The 17439-nt window shown below is 36.5% G+C and overlaps 1 long non-coding RNA gene across 1 annotated transcript; it reads left to right on the plus strand.

Moving 5' to 3' along the window:
* The first annotated feature begins 6648 nt into the window (after positions 1 to 6648).
* LOC111922766 (uncharacterized) lies at positions 6649 to 10120 on the plus strand. The gene is made up of 3 exons (XR_015284244.1): positions 6649 to 6783; positions 7302 to 7365; positions 8777 to 10120. It is a non-coding gene; the product is annotated as an uncharacterized LOC111922766 (long non-coding RNA).
* Positions 10121 to 17439: the final 7319 nt, after the last annotated feature.

A 17439-nucleotide genomic window follows, 5' to 3' on the forward strand; every position in this document is an offset into this window, starting at 1 on the left:
CCAGGGCTTTCCCAGCGGTGTGAGCCTGGGTTGTCCAGCCAGGCTCAGCAGCGCTGGAGCAGGGACAGCCTGTGCTCTAGGAGCTGGGAAGGATAGCGGGGCCTTGGGCTGCAGCCTGAACCTGGCAGCACGGAAACAGGGTGCCCTCCTTCCCACATATTCTTTGAAAAGACTCATCCACTGGCACACTGTTCTGTCCAGGAATAGCCTGGCTATGGATAGAAGAGTGTACTTTGGATGGCAGTCCTGTCAAATGGTGTCCGTACTTGAAAGCTGGAGAGAGATGTCATCCCAGCTCAGGGCTACAAAGCCTGAAGAACTGCTGAGTGGTGAACAACATAAAGCCAAGGCCAGCAGTCCCTGCAGGCTGCTGTGCTTTAAGGGTTAGTGGGAAGCTGAGCTGGGATTTTCAGGACTGCAAATCTTTAGGTCAGCGCTGTTTCCAAGCACCTCTGTCTAGGGCTGTGTGTTCATAGGGAGGTGCAGACATTGCCTTGACACAGAATGACACAATTTTGTTGCATTTTCTCTGTTCTTCTCCATCAGGGAATGACAGACAAGCATGCTGCCAGTTCCACAGTACTGGATGGAAAGATGCAAATTGGTGTTTTAGGCTCTCGGAAAAGAACCATGAAAAATACAATGATTTGGACAGCTCTCCAAGGCATACAGCTTAGAAATTACAAACATCTGTCAAAATATATAACCAAAATATAAAATTGTTGTATGAGAATTGTGTCTCTGAGACATAACTCACGGCTTCTTACTGAATACACAGACTATATTAAGGCTTCATGTTTATTATTTTATACAAAAAATAGGAGTTACATTTATTAATGCAGGTGAAATCTATAACCACATTTGTTTTTAATAGCAAATTAGTCCATTATGAGGTTTTGATAATATCTCAGGGCTGGCATAACTCTCTCCTCTGCCTTTTAACGTTTGTTTTCAACTAAATATAGATCACAGTAAGTTAATAAGCAATAAGTATTGCTCAGGTTTGGCTGAGATATATGTTGTGGGAAGTGACTGTCCTCTGGTCTCTCTTCCAGCTATTTCTTATGTTATGTGGAAGTGTCTTCTTTTGAAAGTAATAGCATAATAAAGAAATATTATTTTCATGTTGGGCAATGTCCATAATTTTAAATTCTCTGTTTTGACACAATTTAAACTCTGTTTTAAACAATTAATTCACTTAAGGCAATATTTTACATGAAAGAAAAATCAAAGCATAGGTCTGCAATTCAGTTACATATTACTTCTACACCATCTATTCATCAGACTCCAAATGTATTCAGGAAATTCTGAGATTGTTCTGTCCTTAATGAAGTCTTCTCTACTCTGAGAAGCCTATTGTAGAGTACATTAACTCACTGAGAACATTCAGGCAGCCTGATTCTTAGGCAAGTTCATATTGTCAGGAGGTGAGATGGTAGCCTAAAGTGCCCCAGGTTTCTGAAAACCCTTGATATTTCTTTATGAAGTTGAAACTAAAGGGCAACTCTACTGAGCTGTAGATCACCATTGACAATATCTAAGATCAGATACTCAGATCATATTCATATCCAAACAATTAGACACCATAATCTCTCCTCTCCAAAACTTATTCTCTGTGTTGTGCCTGCTTTCAAAATTAGCTTTGTCCCTTACCCTGGCCAAAGAATCCTTCAGCTGCTGATATTGCTCTCTTCTACTTACTGACAAACATGGATCACCTTAATCAGGATAAGCTACTATATATCACAATTCTGAATTTTTGTAGAGCAGCATGGCAAAATGTTTACTATCCCTTGGAGCAAATGAGGTGCAAAACATTTTGAAAGTCTACTGGATACTCCAAGAATGAGCTCTCTTTTGCACAAGCATGTAATTCATTACAGTCAGGAATTGTCTGTAATTCTCCCTTATAGAGGAGTTTACCTAAGACAGCATGCCCTAAAAAACTTTTTTTTTTCAAGGTAATGTTGTAGAATAAATAAACTGCCAAACAAGCACTATTTGTAGCAGGATGAATGAAGTGATTTGAATGTAAAAATGTCTGTAGGCAGATTAAATGGCATGAATGAAAGTGAAATGGCAATGTACCCTTCTTCAAGACCTAAGAACTTGTGTTATTCTTTGTATAAGGGAGTTCAAGTCGAGAGCTATAAGAGCTGTTGAGCTGCTAATAATTTCTACCTCCCGTTCCTCCTCCTTTTCCTAGTTTTCCCCCATCTCTTCTTTGCACTGGAGAATAGTTATGCTCCTTTGGCTGCTGCTGTATTTCTTTCCATGCTCCTGACTCACTGGTAGAACAGATGTTCTTGCAACATCTCTGTAGTAAATTAACCTTTGTGGCATCTTTCACATAAGTTTGAAATTGATTTAGATCTTTACCCTTATTCATCAGCATATGATGTTCAGCTGCCTTCCAATACTTCTCATAGCACTGGCTTCTGGTACTCATATTATATGCTCTGAGTTTTGCCTATTCATTTTTTTCCTTCTTGATTATTAAAACCTGATATTTTACCTAGGTTGTAATCTTTATTTCTTTCCAGAAATATACCCAGTTTAAATGAAACAATCAGTAAATTACTTTTGTTGTTATTGACTCCTTTCATTTTTTAACAGAAAAATCTGGAAATATTATACAGAGATGCAAAAGCAAAGTTCACATATGAAAAATATTTTTTCCTTGATATTTAAATTTTTCTGCTTATTAAAGAGCCCTGATCAAGAAAAACTGAACTTGAGATTTACTTAATTTCTTCCCAGATGTGGAACTTGACTGAATATGTGTGGCAGTGCTGGTTTAGTTGTGGCATTTCTCATTGCAGGGAGCTCTACTCAGACCATATCAAGCATTTTAATACCAGCACCTGCTTCTATAATTTTTTTTTCTTGTAAGGCAAGATATATATTCCTGTTCCTTTTAACCACTGGGTGCCACCAGGTCTGAGTTTGTGATCCAGAAAGATTCTTTGATATAAACAGAAATACTGAGCAATGTGGTAAGTCTGTGACTCCAGCAAAACAACAGAACAGAGTTTCAAACAGGTTATGAGAAAATGCTATCCAGACTTTGACCAGCACTAAGATACTTAATCCCTTTGTGTATTACAAATGCCTCAAAAGTGTATTTCTTTAAGTTTATCTTTCTCCTTGATCTCCTAGTGTATTATCCTTGAATCCACTATACAAATGCCTACAGTTATAATGAAATCCTGGAAAACAGTGGAAGTGGTGTTGCCCAGAATGACTCCACAATGCTGAAGTTTTTAGATAAGTGTACACAACAACCTCTGAAATGAGTGCTATTGAATCACTTGGTTTCAATTTCCTATTCATGGGACAGCTTTTGTACAAAAAAAACAAGATCTAAAACCAACTTTGATCTTCTTTCTGATTTCTCACCAATTCCCTTCTTTGTTTCTGTCCTCCCTGCTGGATACTTACTCCTTGTATCTATTTAGGGAAATATTGAAGAGTCAGATACTTCTAGTGACAGGCTAAAGAGTGAGCTGGAACTTATTTATGTTATATTTTGTTCACTAAAAAATGTGGATTTAAGCAACTCAAAAATATCCATAAATTTGAATGGAGTTTTCTGAATACATTCAGCCAAACAGTGCTTTGTGGAAAAGGCCCAAACTAATACAGCAGATGTACGCCTCTGCCTTTCCTTTTCCTTCTCTCCACAAGTCTGTTGATAGGGATCATTAAGTGCTATCTAGAATTAGGCTATTAGTATTTGGATCTAGGATACTGTGTCCAGTTGAAAATATACAAGGACTATATGATTCAATAAAATGGAAGTATTCTCGGATAAGCCCTGATTTTCTTACTTATCTTCTACATCTTCTACTTCACAGAAAATGTTTAAATATTCACTGGGACAAGGAGAATGGTGATTAGTTTCTGTGTAAATATCTAAATACTTCATCTGCATCTGTTCTCTGCCAGAATTCCTTTCAGGTTAGTTACTGGGACCTGCTGGGACCACTGGACCTCATGCATAGTGCTAAAAGGCCAGAAAAGGATATCTCAGGGCTTTCAGTGTCCCTAGCATAGAATTTGGTTCCTGCAACATGGCTCCAGGGACACCAGATGTCTTCAAACAAATTCCTATGAGGTTTTTCCTATGTTCTTCTTTTTAGAATATTTAAAATTAACAACATCCATTCCAATTCAGAAAGTAGAGGTCTGTGGGGGTTTTAATTACTTCTGTAAGTAAGAACTTCAGGAAACCCCTCATTATGGCATTTTTTCCCTAGCACAAATGCTACTAGGACACTATTTGAGGGAAAGATATATTGCACCCTTAACCTATGTGGTACATATTCTATGAATATTTACAACAATGTGATTTGCATAACTGATGACATACTAAGTTGTACAGCAATATCTATCTGTTCATTCAGATGAGGAGCCAAAACAGACATGAAGATTTAGGAAACTGCCCTCCATTTCCAAAATAAATCTTTCCTTCTAGCAACAGAAACAATATGAAGACCTGGGGAGAGATTTCTTGTAAAACATAGCACTGCAGAGAAGCATTCAATATTTAAAATCCTGACTGACCTCCAAAAATTCTCAATTTAAATATTTAGATTTAAGTAGATTAGCCTAGATTTAACTGGACAATAAATGCTTATGTTGTCAGCCAGGACAAAGCTTTCAGTTGGACATCTGTCACGAGAGCTTCTCTGGTTGTAAGATATTGTTTGATCCTTCTGAAGATATGTTGCCAAGCACTCATTATTGCTAAAATGTCAGCAAAATTTGTGCCAAGTGTGGGGAAAATGAAGAATGTGGCCATAAGATTGTAGTAATTTTTCTTCCTTGGAACAACTGTAAATGAACCAAAATTAATGTTTTATTACCAACTGGAAAACAATGATACTCTCCAACTTTTCTTAGATTCAAAGGCAATTTATAGCTATTCATTATACATGATGTTGTGCAATCTGCTCTGAATGAGAGAATAAACATTCTATTACATTAAAATTGTTATCAAGTGACCAGAATAACTTATTGTTTAGCCATAATTTTCCCGATCTTGACTTCCTGTCTCTCCAAAATAATAATTAACTAGTGTTTGTATGAAAGAGAACATTAAAAGTAGAAAAAATAAGTTAACATTGCAATTGAAGGGAATAACCAGACTGCAGAAAATACTTAGCTATCTAAATCCTGTTTAATTAGGTAGTTAAGATACAAAAATAGCCTTAAAATTCTCACCTTTTGGGAAAGAAATTGTTTGAATATTCTGAATAAAATAAATTCAAAAAAATAAAAATTCCCCTACCAGAAATCTCAGTTGATCTCATGCTTTTCCTCATGTGGTCTGCTAGGAGTTAGCAAAAAATTAGATTACGGGATCTCACAGATACAAAAAATTAAACATTATGTATTGCATGGTGGCATTTTTTTCAGAGGGTTTAGCCAATACTTACAGATAATATTCTCTCTGCTGGTTTTAAGACTCACTGAATTGAAATAGTCACTAGTCTTGACTAAATATTAGAAAAGTGACTTGAGTAACTATTAGGAAAATAGCACCATTTCATCTTCAGTTCTCCTCTTAAACTTATTAATTGTAGTATAAAATTTCATATTTTGTAATTAACATTCTATTCTTTGTTGTAATAGTGATACCATGAATTAGCATTTCATGGTCTGTGAAACAAAGCTTATGTCATACCCTAAGAGGCATCTGATGATGAGTGAAGCCAAAAATGATAATATAATCACTGAAGTATTTATGATAAATTATGTGTATGCATATATATATAAGTTCATAATAATATTGGTTTCAAGTGCATTAGACAGACTTCAAAAAGGGCCAGACTATCCTAGAGAGGAGATCAAACTGATCCCAGAAATGGGAGGACAGACTGGGATGATGCCAGAACTGGGCCCGGGGGCTCCAACAGAGTAACAGAGCCTCATTTCAAAGATGATCCCTGGCATGAAGTCTAGGGTCAGCCAGAACTGTCCCTGGTGAGGAACCAAGATATCACAGGAAGTTCCTGTGGAGAGTTTGGGAATGTACATGCACTGTAGGAAGTTCTGAATGAGAGAAGCTCCATTTTTAATAAAAATCAAATCATTTATATGTGATAGAAATACGAGAGAATGTAGGACACCACCATTTTGATTAGCCAGTAGGTGCTGTTGATTTTTACTTTTCACAAGAGTCAAAGAATGATTCTTTCCATTCCTCAAGAACTTTTTATTTTATTTTATTTTATTTTATTTTATTTTATTTATTATTTATTTTATTTCCTCAAGAAATTTTTATTTTCCAGGCTTTTTCTCTCTCCTTGCAGTTATAGCTGCCCATGGCAGTTATGAAATCTTACATTCTTAGGGTGTTTTCCCTTTTTTCCAGACTATTTTTCATCTTTTGGGTGATAAGTTGCAATGATAGTTTGTTGTTTTCTCACTTATTGATGGTATCTGAGGATATAATCAGTTTCTAGATACCGAGATGCACTTCAAATATGCCACCCTCGATACTCAAGGATTCTACTGGTTCATGGGTCCAATTCCCAGGCTCTGAGCTCCTAGGCTGGCAGGCATTTTCTCTGTTGGCAATCCAGCAGGTGTCTGCTGTTTGGTAATTTCCCCCTTTTAACCAGGTCACACCTCTGGCTGCTTGCATCACTATATCACTCCAAGTGGGAAGGGGAAGTAAAGCTCATTTAGTTGGAGCTTCTCTATTTGACAGATATGCCAGCAACATCCAAGTTTCATTTTCAGAGTGAGATATGGGAAGCACAGAGTGTTGTACATGTAAGTTTATATTTTATAACACCTTGTTTGCTATAGCAGAACTAATTTTACAGCCTCCTTTCAGGCTTCAGTCTAACTAGCTGAATCCATACTATTGCAGGTATGCCTGGTCCATGCTGAGGTATACAACATGCTAGAAGGTCACTAATTGCCACTATAACTAGAGCAAAGCTTGTGTGTTGGAATATAGGTGTTATTCCTGCCAGTATGTGTAGAGATAACAATATCAACATTAGTTAGAAAATAATTGTACATGTAGTTTCTTTTGCTCTTTATTCAACTGGACACTGAAGGAAGTTTAACACTCAAGGGAACTCCCTTCCAGCTTCACTCCCCATGCAGAGCCTAGGAAGGTCTGCTCCATGTTGGGGTCAGATTTCTAGTACTTCAGGGGACTGAAAATAATAGAGTAGGATTTCCTCTTCCAGCTGCAATAGATCCCTTGTTTGAAGCATAAGTTCCCTTGGACTAAAATTCAGAGAAATATATATATATATATATGTATGTTCTGCTTTTAGGTAAAAGGCTAACCATCAGGAGAAAAAAGACATAATACAGTACTGTGAATGTCAGTAAAGGCAAGTATCAGGTTTCAAGCCTGCAAAGAAACTTTTACACCTTTAAATATTTTGAATTCTGGAGGAAATGCTATTTTCATCTGAATTGAATTTACTTTGCAAGGACAGCATTTCTTTTTCTCTGCTACCTGCTGTTTGATTGCATGTCCACTGGAAAGCTTTCAGTGTTCATTTTCATTTCAGTACAGGGGTGTCATTTTTCATTAAGTATGAAACAGCCTGTTCCAAGTGTTTGTGAAACAGTAAATTGTTCTACCAACTGGTGTCCATATCTTTGCATAAGAAGCCATTGGTACAAGAGGAGCCAGTGTTCTAGTTCACTGCATATCTTTGGTTTGACAACTTTCAAAACCTAACAGCACTGATAGCATTTCCCATATTAACAACAACAACAAAAAAATATTTTCACCTGTTTTCATGAATTTTATCAGGGGGGAAAAAAGGAAGAGTAAACTCAACAAAATAAAGAAATACCACTCAGACAAAGTGTAAAGTGGTTGGGGCTTTTTGCAGTGCTGGTCTCGCTGCTGCTGCTTAGCCTGCATGACTGCAACTGCAGCTAAGATGTCCTCTTCAGTGGTGTCTGACAACTCCTATGTAGAGACTCTCTCTGCACTTATTAATCTTGCATTTTTGTCTGAACCAGTAGCTCAGCTTTGCCAAGGGTCTCCTAACATAACCTCCAGTCTCATGGGAGATGCAAGCTTGGGCCCAGATTTGACTTAAAACAAATCTTCATCTTACTTGGCAAGGACTGTGTCTGCTTTTATGGTTGTAGGACCCTGCTCACAAGCCTGTTTTCAGCAAACAGGAGTGAGCCAAAAGAATGTGGGGGTTTACATTTTGGGGAGGAAGGGATCAGTCACTGAAGCTCACAGACACAGGTACCCTGGTTTGTAGTCCAGGAGAACTCAGGAAATTCAGATACATCAAGTCCAGGTCATATTCAGGATCAACTAGTTGCTTCCCTAAGCAGTTTTAAAGTTGAAACCATGTACCCTTTTCCTAGATACCATATGATCCAAACCCTGTATGTAGGCAGCCAGTGTCCAGCTTGGGAATGGAATCCATCTGATGGAAGAGTAAGAGCTTAATTTATCTCATCTTTCAGATGATGTAAAAAATATGGCAGATGAATCATCCTACAAATGCTCACTTCTAGGTGACTGTCTCAGATTTAGTCCTCTTCAGTATAGACATAAACAATGAAAATTAGTTGTGAGGGAACTGACCTTGAGGGTCATTTCAATTCCCGAGACCTGGATGAAAACCAAGGATGTTAATGATTTTTTATTTTTTTTTAAAATTAATCAAATAGAAAATCTATTGTTTCAGTGAAGTACACTGAATTATTGGCAAAAAGTGTGCAATTATCTGTCTGAATTTATACTTTAAACTCAAATTACATTGAATAGCAAGGAGCAGACATAGAGGAGTCCAGGATACGACCATCACATTCTGAACACAGCATACCCAGCAATTCTTCTAAAACCATCTGTGATTTGATATGCAATTACATAGGAGAAAAGTTACACAACTTCAGTAGTATGGATTTCTTTGAAGAAACATTCCACTACATGCAGTCCTTTTCTGAAATATAGCACAGTATCCTTTTCACCCGTGAGGGCCCCAAAATCCAGAAGAGTGCTGAGACTTTTCAAAGACTGTGGGTAGGCTCCAGCAAAAGCAAATGGGTATTGACCAGATACACTGGTTTGGTGTTTTTTTTGAAGGCCTGAAACCTACATCAGTTATTTTTTCCCTTTTTAAACTGCAGTTCTAGAAAATTAGTGTTGAATGTTTCTTCCTATGTAACCTCGAGGTCTTGCTGGTTATTTAAACATATATTTTTAGTTAAAGTAGTACTGAATTGTTTCTGTTCACCAAATCTTTGCTTGGATCACAACTGGAAATTAATATAGTCATTTTGACCTGAACTGTTCACATCTCAATGAACATCCACCTGGGCTTGACTGGCACTTTGAGCTTATGAGAAAGCTGGGGTTGCTAAGGTGGTGTGGACCAAAATAAAGGCACACCTGTGTCAAGATTTTTGCACAGTGTGTAGTTCCATTTTTCTGGACTTCAGCCAGTAATAATAACTAATTGTACTTTTAAAAGCACTACATTCATGCGCAGATTCTTAAGGCATATTTGTTTATTTTACATAGATATTAACTCAAATTCTCTCAGTTTCATCTCAGCTGGTTCAGAATAGTTAACATTTTCATATTTTAGCTCTTTTCTAGTCATTAATTTCAATTTCTTATTGGAAGTTTTGCTTAATTAATCTTCAGATTCAATCCCATATTTCTCTTATTATAAAATACCCCCAAACAAACCAACAAACAATCCAAAATCCGTTGCATTTCTCTTTGGGAGTGTAAGAGCAGAAAAGCAGAGAGTTAATTCCACGATTCCTGCACAACAGGCAAGAAATATATTTGTAATGTGGATGCAAGACAGTGGGAAGAAATTCTCAGTGTGCTAACTTTCCTTCTTAATCTCACTCTCATACACACTCCTAGAGAGCCACACACATGGATGTGTTTTTCTTCTTGAATGTAATTTCCATCCTGATGTGATTATTCTCTAGAGACAAGCTCTAGAAAACCTTCTTCCTAGTAAAATGCTATTCATTTTAATGCTAGTTAATTTAGTAAAATGTCTTAATAATAATAATTTCTGTCCTATTTTATATAATTTTACCTATCATGTAATAGTATTCTTTAAATATAATCAGCTGTGCATTTCACAATGAACATTCAGTGTTTTGTTCCACTTCAAAGATTTTAAGCTAAGAAGAATTATTATTTTTATTACTATCATAGCTGTTCCAGTGGAATATGCAAATCAGGAAAGTTCATAAAATCCTGTTTTCATATACTCAGAACTCCCTGAAATACTTACAATACAAACCAAATCTTCAATAATATGATTATGTCCCAATATGATTTTCTTGGAAATAGATGAAGGTTGAGTACCTCCTCATATTATTTCCATTTATTCTCCCCAAATAAATGTGATTAAGACCCAGGTAATTCCATGAAGAGGGAAACAAATGAGGCCTGACTCCTTGTTGGTTTCTCCTTTTGTCTCTTGGTATTTGCCTAAAAGAAATATGGGCTAGAAAGGAAATCCTTTCTAAATTTATTTTTTGTGCACTGCAAAAAAGAAAGAAAAAAACAAAACAAAAGCCAAACCACATCATGTGCCATGGTTTAGCCCCATTTGGCAAGTACCATTCATGTCATGCCCAGGTCCTACATTTTCCAATACATCCGAGTTAAACCCATCTCCTTTCCTGTCTTTTGAGATTTATAGATATACATATACACACAGACACACATATGATTCTTCTTAGTCTGTGGTCCATTCCCAAAAGTCCATTGAGTTGACTTTATTTAATTAATTGTCTATTTTAATCCAAAATCAAATCCCCTTGAGGCATGCACTGGACTTCCCAATCCTCTCACATTACCCACCAAATGCACCCAGGTTCTTGAGCAAAACCAATCTCTCTAATTGTTTTGCCTTTGCCTGAGACAGGAATAACGCATATTATTTTCCCCAGCATATTTTTTTATGTGCACCACAGGAACTTTATTCCCTTCTGCAGGGAATGTAGGAGCTGTGGCTGGGCAGGGTCAGACTCATCAGCACATCCTCTGGCGTTGAATAACAACTGTGGCTTTTACAGAATTACATCCCATAGTGCTATGATTCTCTCTTGAATAACTTTTTAAAGCATATAGAGAATATTTGCAACTGCTTCATGTATAATGAAACGTGGAGGTGAACACAGTAAAAAGGAAGAAGCCTATTCCAAACAACCATAATGTGCTGTGTGGTATCAGGTCAATTATAAACAAGGGTGTGTCTAAATTGTAGCCTTTATGCAAATCTTGGGTTTTTGGCATTTGTTTTAACTTTCTCAGGTTGCTTTCTACTATATAGATGTATTGGCCTGCCACTTACCAGTCTATCTAGGGAGAAGAAGACTCTTCAGAAGCAAATTCTGAAAGAAATTTCTTTTTTCCATGAGAAAAATTCTGTCTTTTACATGTGTTTTATCAGACAGTCATCTGATGTAAATCTGTAATCACTACAGCTAAAATTAATTTCCATCTGAAATTAAGTTTCATCCACTTACTGACAAATGGAGGGATGATCTCCTAAAGTAAAATTATCTCAATATGCTGTGCCCATAAACATGAAAAATACTTAAAAGTGATTTATCCAAAAATTTTAAGGATAGTGACGTCAGTAGCATTTGATATAGTAGGTCAGCCTTTGAAGAATTTTAATTTGTCTTAGACAGACTTTACCAAACCTTATAATAAAAAGAAGAAAGAAGTCCTAGGAAATTGGTATATTGGAGACTAAAGGTCTATGACTGAGGTAATTTAGCATTGCTAAGATAACACTAATAATTAAGAGAAGAGAAATCTAAATAGCATGAGAAAAACACTGGTCAATGAAGAGACTTAGAATAATTGAACTATATTAACTGAAGGGAGAAAGAAAAAATGCTGTAAAAATTAAGGTATCAATATATATACATCTTCTGTCCAGCTGTACTTAGCAACTCTGCTCAGTTACTTTGGTGGGCTGATGTGCAGGACCTCACTAAGGTGACAGTGCTCATCTGACACCCACAGTATTGCTGTGGGACACCACAGTACCTCTGTGGTCTTAGGATGACCCCAATACAGGACAACTGGTGTGTGCAAACAAAATCCACAGTGCATTTCCTATCAAGACCACTTTGTGCCTGAGCAGTGCTGCTGCAGTCAGCATTAGAGAAGGGGACAACTGTGTTTTGAGGACCAGAACCCTCAGTGATGTATTTATCCATTACTCTTAATAGGCTCTGTACTTTCCCTTCTGATTGTATATTGGTGTTCATTTTAGTTTTTTTCTAAAAGCTTTGTGAGGGTGAGAAGAAAAAAATGTTGGAGGTTTGCAAGAAGACTGAGAGCATACCGAAGGCAGATCTACGCAGCAGACACACTAAAAATGAGGTAGCTTTAGTTTTCCAACCATGCCATTCACCCTGGGAGCACTAAAAGCCATTCAGCCCTTTCATCAGTGGTGTGGTGCACCATATGCTGATATAGGACAGCTGGACATCTACTGACCTGGTCACAGCAGCAGCCCAAACTCCTGATCACTGCCAGAATCTAGGGCTGAAGTCAGCCCATGCAGCTTCCTCTGCAAACCTTATGAAGAGTAAAATTTTCTCAACCCCATCGCATGAGGTTCACTGCATTTCTGTCACTACAAACCAGGTACATGCCTATTTGCCTGCCCTTCTCTGTGTGGGACTGGTCATCACAATGCTGTGCAGCCTTCCCCCTCCACATCTCAGAGTCTGGGACTGCAGCAGCCACTGCCTGTGCCATCTGTGGTCTCTGCCTCCCAGCACTGCTCTGCAAGGCAGGCAGGCTGCCAGGATGACACAGCCGTGTGGCCCCTGATCAAGGAGCAAGTTCCATTACAGCTATACACTCTATTGCTGAGCAGCACAGACATGCCTTTAATATGGTATCTATCTGCCTCTGCTGCTAGCCAGATGTTGGGAGCAAACAGGAATGATTATCCCAGTGGGCTGATCTGTAGGACACCAGTGTGACTAAAGCTGACACATGCCATAGTATGAATAGAAAAGAAATGACAAAAAAAACTATATGATGTCCCAGACAATTTATATCAGAATTTTCTTTGCTTTGCTATAGTAAACCTTATTTAAAAAAGAAAAAAAATATACATATATTATACACACACAAATATAGAATATATATATACATATACATATATATGAGTTTCAGAGATCTCCCTAGAAAATGGTGTCTGTGTAAATTAGCAGTGAATTCATGAAAAATCAAATCCTATAGTCAGTATGATGACAGAAATTTCAATAGGCAGTCAAGTAGCAGGAAACAAGATAGAAGAATATGAATCAAATTTTAAATTCAATTAGGACAGCAACTTTGAAACTCCTCCCTGTCTTGAAAAATGCTAATGAAAGGAAGAAGACAGTTTCAGACCTGGAAAGTTTTAATAAAATATTTTTACTATTATATATATAATATATATAAAATAATAAAACGATTTTATATTGATAAAATGTATTGAAAACTAGGAAAGGACTTGGAGTTTCACAGGGAAGGTTGGTTATTTCTCTTAATTAGTCCATACCATAAAAGTAAAACCAATTAAATCCACTAGAGAATATCATGAAAGAAAGGAAAACACTTAATCTGAGACAAAAATAATTTAAGAATCACCTTTTCTATAAAAGAACTTTTTCTCTCACAATAGCTTTAGAAAGCATTTTCCTGCCTATATTTGACTTCAAGTCTGCTTTGTTCTTCAGAAATCTAGCATCTGAGTCAGTCACAACTGGCAAAAAGTTGTCTCCCTTCACAAACTGGTAGAATGTAATTTGAGCCAACTCAGAATTTACAGATGACAAAACAGAGCAATTTTGTTTGGGTTTTTTTTTCATTCTTGATATATTTGTGGAGGGTATTCATTTTTTATTGCAGTATATGCTTGAGAGGGAGTCTTCAAAGAGAAGTACAAGTTCAAAGGTGGATTGAAGAGTAAGCTTTCCATTTTAGAAGTATTTGAAGGAATATTGGAATATAATCTTGGACTTTGTCTTCTATGGCTTTATTTTTTTTGTAATGTTAGAAGCAGCAAACATTATTTAAAGCAGAACAAAAATCATTATTTCATCATGAAAATTCCAAATACAAACTGGGAAAACTAAAATTTTAAAACCTCAGAAATTAGATATATGAAATCAAAACAGAAACAAGATATCTATTTTTATAATATAAAAATAATAGATTTTTTTTTTACTACAATGATAAGTAGCATGAGAAATTTATGTACCATTTCAGGCTCAAATATGGGAAACCATGCTGGTACAATTATGAATGCAGTATTTGGTATGGCATTTTTGGTACACAGTATTCTGTACCCATTTGATACTGGGCAAATGAACCTGAAGTTCTGAAGAGGTATATGAGAAAGAATAGAGCTGAATTAGTCAACAATATTATTCTGAATGCTCTGTTCTTCCACCATGGGTTTTAGTTTCTCTGTCTTAAATGACTTCCTAAGATTTTCCTATTGTTTCTGCTTATTTTGCTTCACTGTGGGTTTGCTCTTCTCAGGGCCATCTGACCTCATTAAATACTGTCTCGTAAATCACTTTCAAGAAGAAGAGGGTGAACAGTCTCTGATCTAGTTATTGTTGGCAATCTTTCAGAAAGCAAAGTCATCCATCCTTTTTTTCAGAAATGGCATCACTACATTCAACTATCTAAATCTCTCCTTCCCTCCTCACAAAGAAAACAAACATTGACAAGAATAAGAAATAAAAGATGAATTCCATTCAAAATTGAAATTGAATTAAAGTAGGAAATACCAATTTTTTTTTTTTTTTAAAGAGCACTTATTTACTAGGTATCTTATGCATAAAATGCTAGTTTGACTCATGCACAAAGTAATCAAATGTATGGTCCTTATCAGACAATTAATACTAATCTAAGATTACAGCTTTAGGTGTTTTACAGACCCTTGTGTAGACTCTGTGCTCACCTCTCTCACCAGTTTTGATTCAACACACATTTTTTAGCTTAAGGAAAATAGGAAATCATACCTTACTTGACCTGAGAAGGATAACAGCTGCTACATGGGTACAGATTACTTGGCTTGGGCCCTAACCAGACAAAATGATGAAATCTGATCCAGCAAAGCTCTGGGGCAGCATTTGTTTGCCAAAACTTGAACAAAGGTAAGACAATACAGGCAGTGGTGTGAAGTGTTCAAGTGTTTATATGAGCATGGGATTGTCTAGACACTTTAAAACAATGGTAAAATCAGCTCTAATTGCATCAAATTAAAATTGAAATGAGTGGGAGGGAGGGGTTGACAGGATTTAGCAGCAAAACAGAGGTCAGGTTCAGTGAGACTGAATTGCTTGGCTACTCCTGTGTAACATCTTAGCAAAAAGCAAGGAACACTCAGCTGCAACTAAGACACTCACAGGCTTGGATGAAAATTGTAAACTTCTTTTTCCTTGCAGTAAAACCATTTAATATACAATTACCAGGTTATTGGAGAGTCATCATGCCCAGATGGCTTTTAAAACAGGTGTGACAGTGTGCACTGTAATTTATGGGAATAAGGTCAGACAAGATTACAGACAAGTCTACTGTCTGCCTCCATCAGCACACAGGACTGTGCTGCCCCAGGGAGTGGAAAAAAACTCTATTAGTGGAGATACAGCAGCCAAAACCTTAAAAAAAATTTAAGATTTTTTTTTTTCCCCATAGGTTTTGCTTTTGTTTTAAAAAAGGATGAAAGCTCTACTGGCAGAGAGACCTTTTCTTGGTAGAACTCCTAGGCCTCCTTCCAGCATAGCTCCATCAGCAAAATATATCACTTAACTAACAGACTGAAGTGAGCCAGTAAAATTTCTAAGTCTAGACCAGTACTTGGCATTCTATTCCAAATCCAATGTGGGGAGATGTTATGTGTTCATATTAAAGTCCTAATTGGCCATGAATAAGTCATAATAATTATAAACATAATGTATCTAGACAGCATAAAACCCAGGCTTATTGTTTTGCATTTTGATATTATCTCAGTACAGCCAAGAAAAATGCCTGTGATACATCTTCTTTGTGAAAGCTACTTGCAAATTAGTTTCAAAATATGAACTGCAAGATGAAAGCTACTGGAATAGCCCCAAAGCCAAAAATCAGAACCTGGTCAGCCTTTCTTGACCTATCACTCAAGAAATTCATGATAAAATGATTATAAGCCACATGCAGAAAATGTGAATAGTTGGATGCATCGAAAGTAGATAATGGTTGGTTGTTCCATCACACATCTCTCAGAGCAGGGATTTCTGCCAGCAGCTGAGAGATTGCCCTTTAAGCATGTTTAACCTCATAGAGTGAAAATCTTTCCATGGTGTTTGAGACTTGGAGAAATAAAATCACTGTGCACCTCCAGATGTGACCTTCCCTTCCCCACACCAAACAAAGGCAGCTGGTGAAAAGACTGGATCATTCTTCCCTGCTATAAATTCCACAGAAAAGGTCCAGGGAAAAGGGAAATTCTCTAAGTTTATTTTAATCAATGTTTCTACAATTTTTATTTTCCCTGTAGAATGACAGGGATAAAGCATGGAGACAAAAAAGAAAAACAAGAGATAACATTAAACAGGAGAAAATGAATGAAAATATTTAGCTTTTTTTTTTTCCAAATGATTTTTAAGAATTAAGTCAGTTTTCTTTTTAAATGATAAAGAAGGCAATAAACATACCTTATAGAAATTGCCTGCACCAAAGAAAATCAAAGAAAATTAGGCAAAATTTTTGAAACAGGAAATATTTAATAAACAAAATATAATACTTAGAGGAAGAAAAATTGAGCTGTTGCTCTAACCCATTTTCAGGAGAATGTAGGCAAGGAATTGGAATAAAAATAGCCTATTCTGACATGCTTGCTAGAGGATAAATGTTATGAGACTCCAATTATTTACTCATCTTTTTCTCAAAAGGTGTTATTATTTTTCATGAAAGGAATTGCAATTGTCTCTGTAAATAATTTTTAAAGCATATATTTTTGTCTCAGAAACGGGTCAGAATTAACTCTCTAGTGCTTATTAGGCTTAATCTGGCAATTATTTGCACGTTTTCCAAACTGAATATACTCAGCAAATAAATGCAAGTGTCATACTTACCCACTAGTGATATACCAGAAAAAAACAAATTCACCCCATTAAAAGCTGATTAGGAACACAGTTTTAACTGCAGTTTAAATGTTAAAACCAGAAAAAGAGAAATTTTTGGAGTCTAATTTAATGTCTGTATACGAAAAATATGGATACTGAGACCCCCCACCTTGGACCTAAGCAATGTGCTAATAAAGGCATATTAATCAGTTTTGGCGTTCCTCATGTTCTTCCCCTAAGAAGATATCTATCTCTGTATTCTGGACATTTTTTACATCACTTCCTTCTCTGCTTTGAGCAGTATTACTAACTTAAATG

This window comes from Cyanistes caeruleus, chromosome 3 (assembly GCF_971803275.1).
Source record: "Cyanistes caeruleus chromosome 3, bCyaCae1.hap1.1, whole genome shotgun sequence".
In the NCBI taxonomy this organism is placed as follows: Eukaryota; Metazoa; Chordata; class Aves; order Passeriformes; family Paridae; genus Cyanistes; species Cyanistes caeruleus.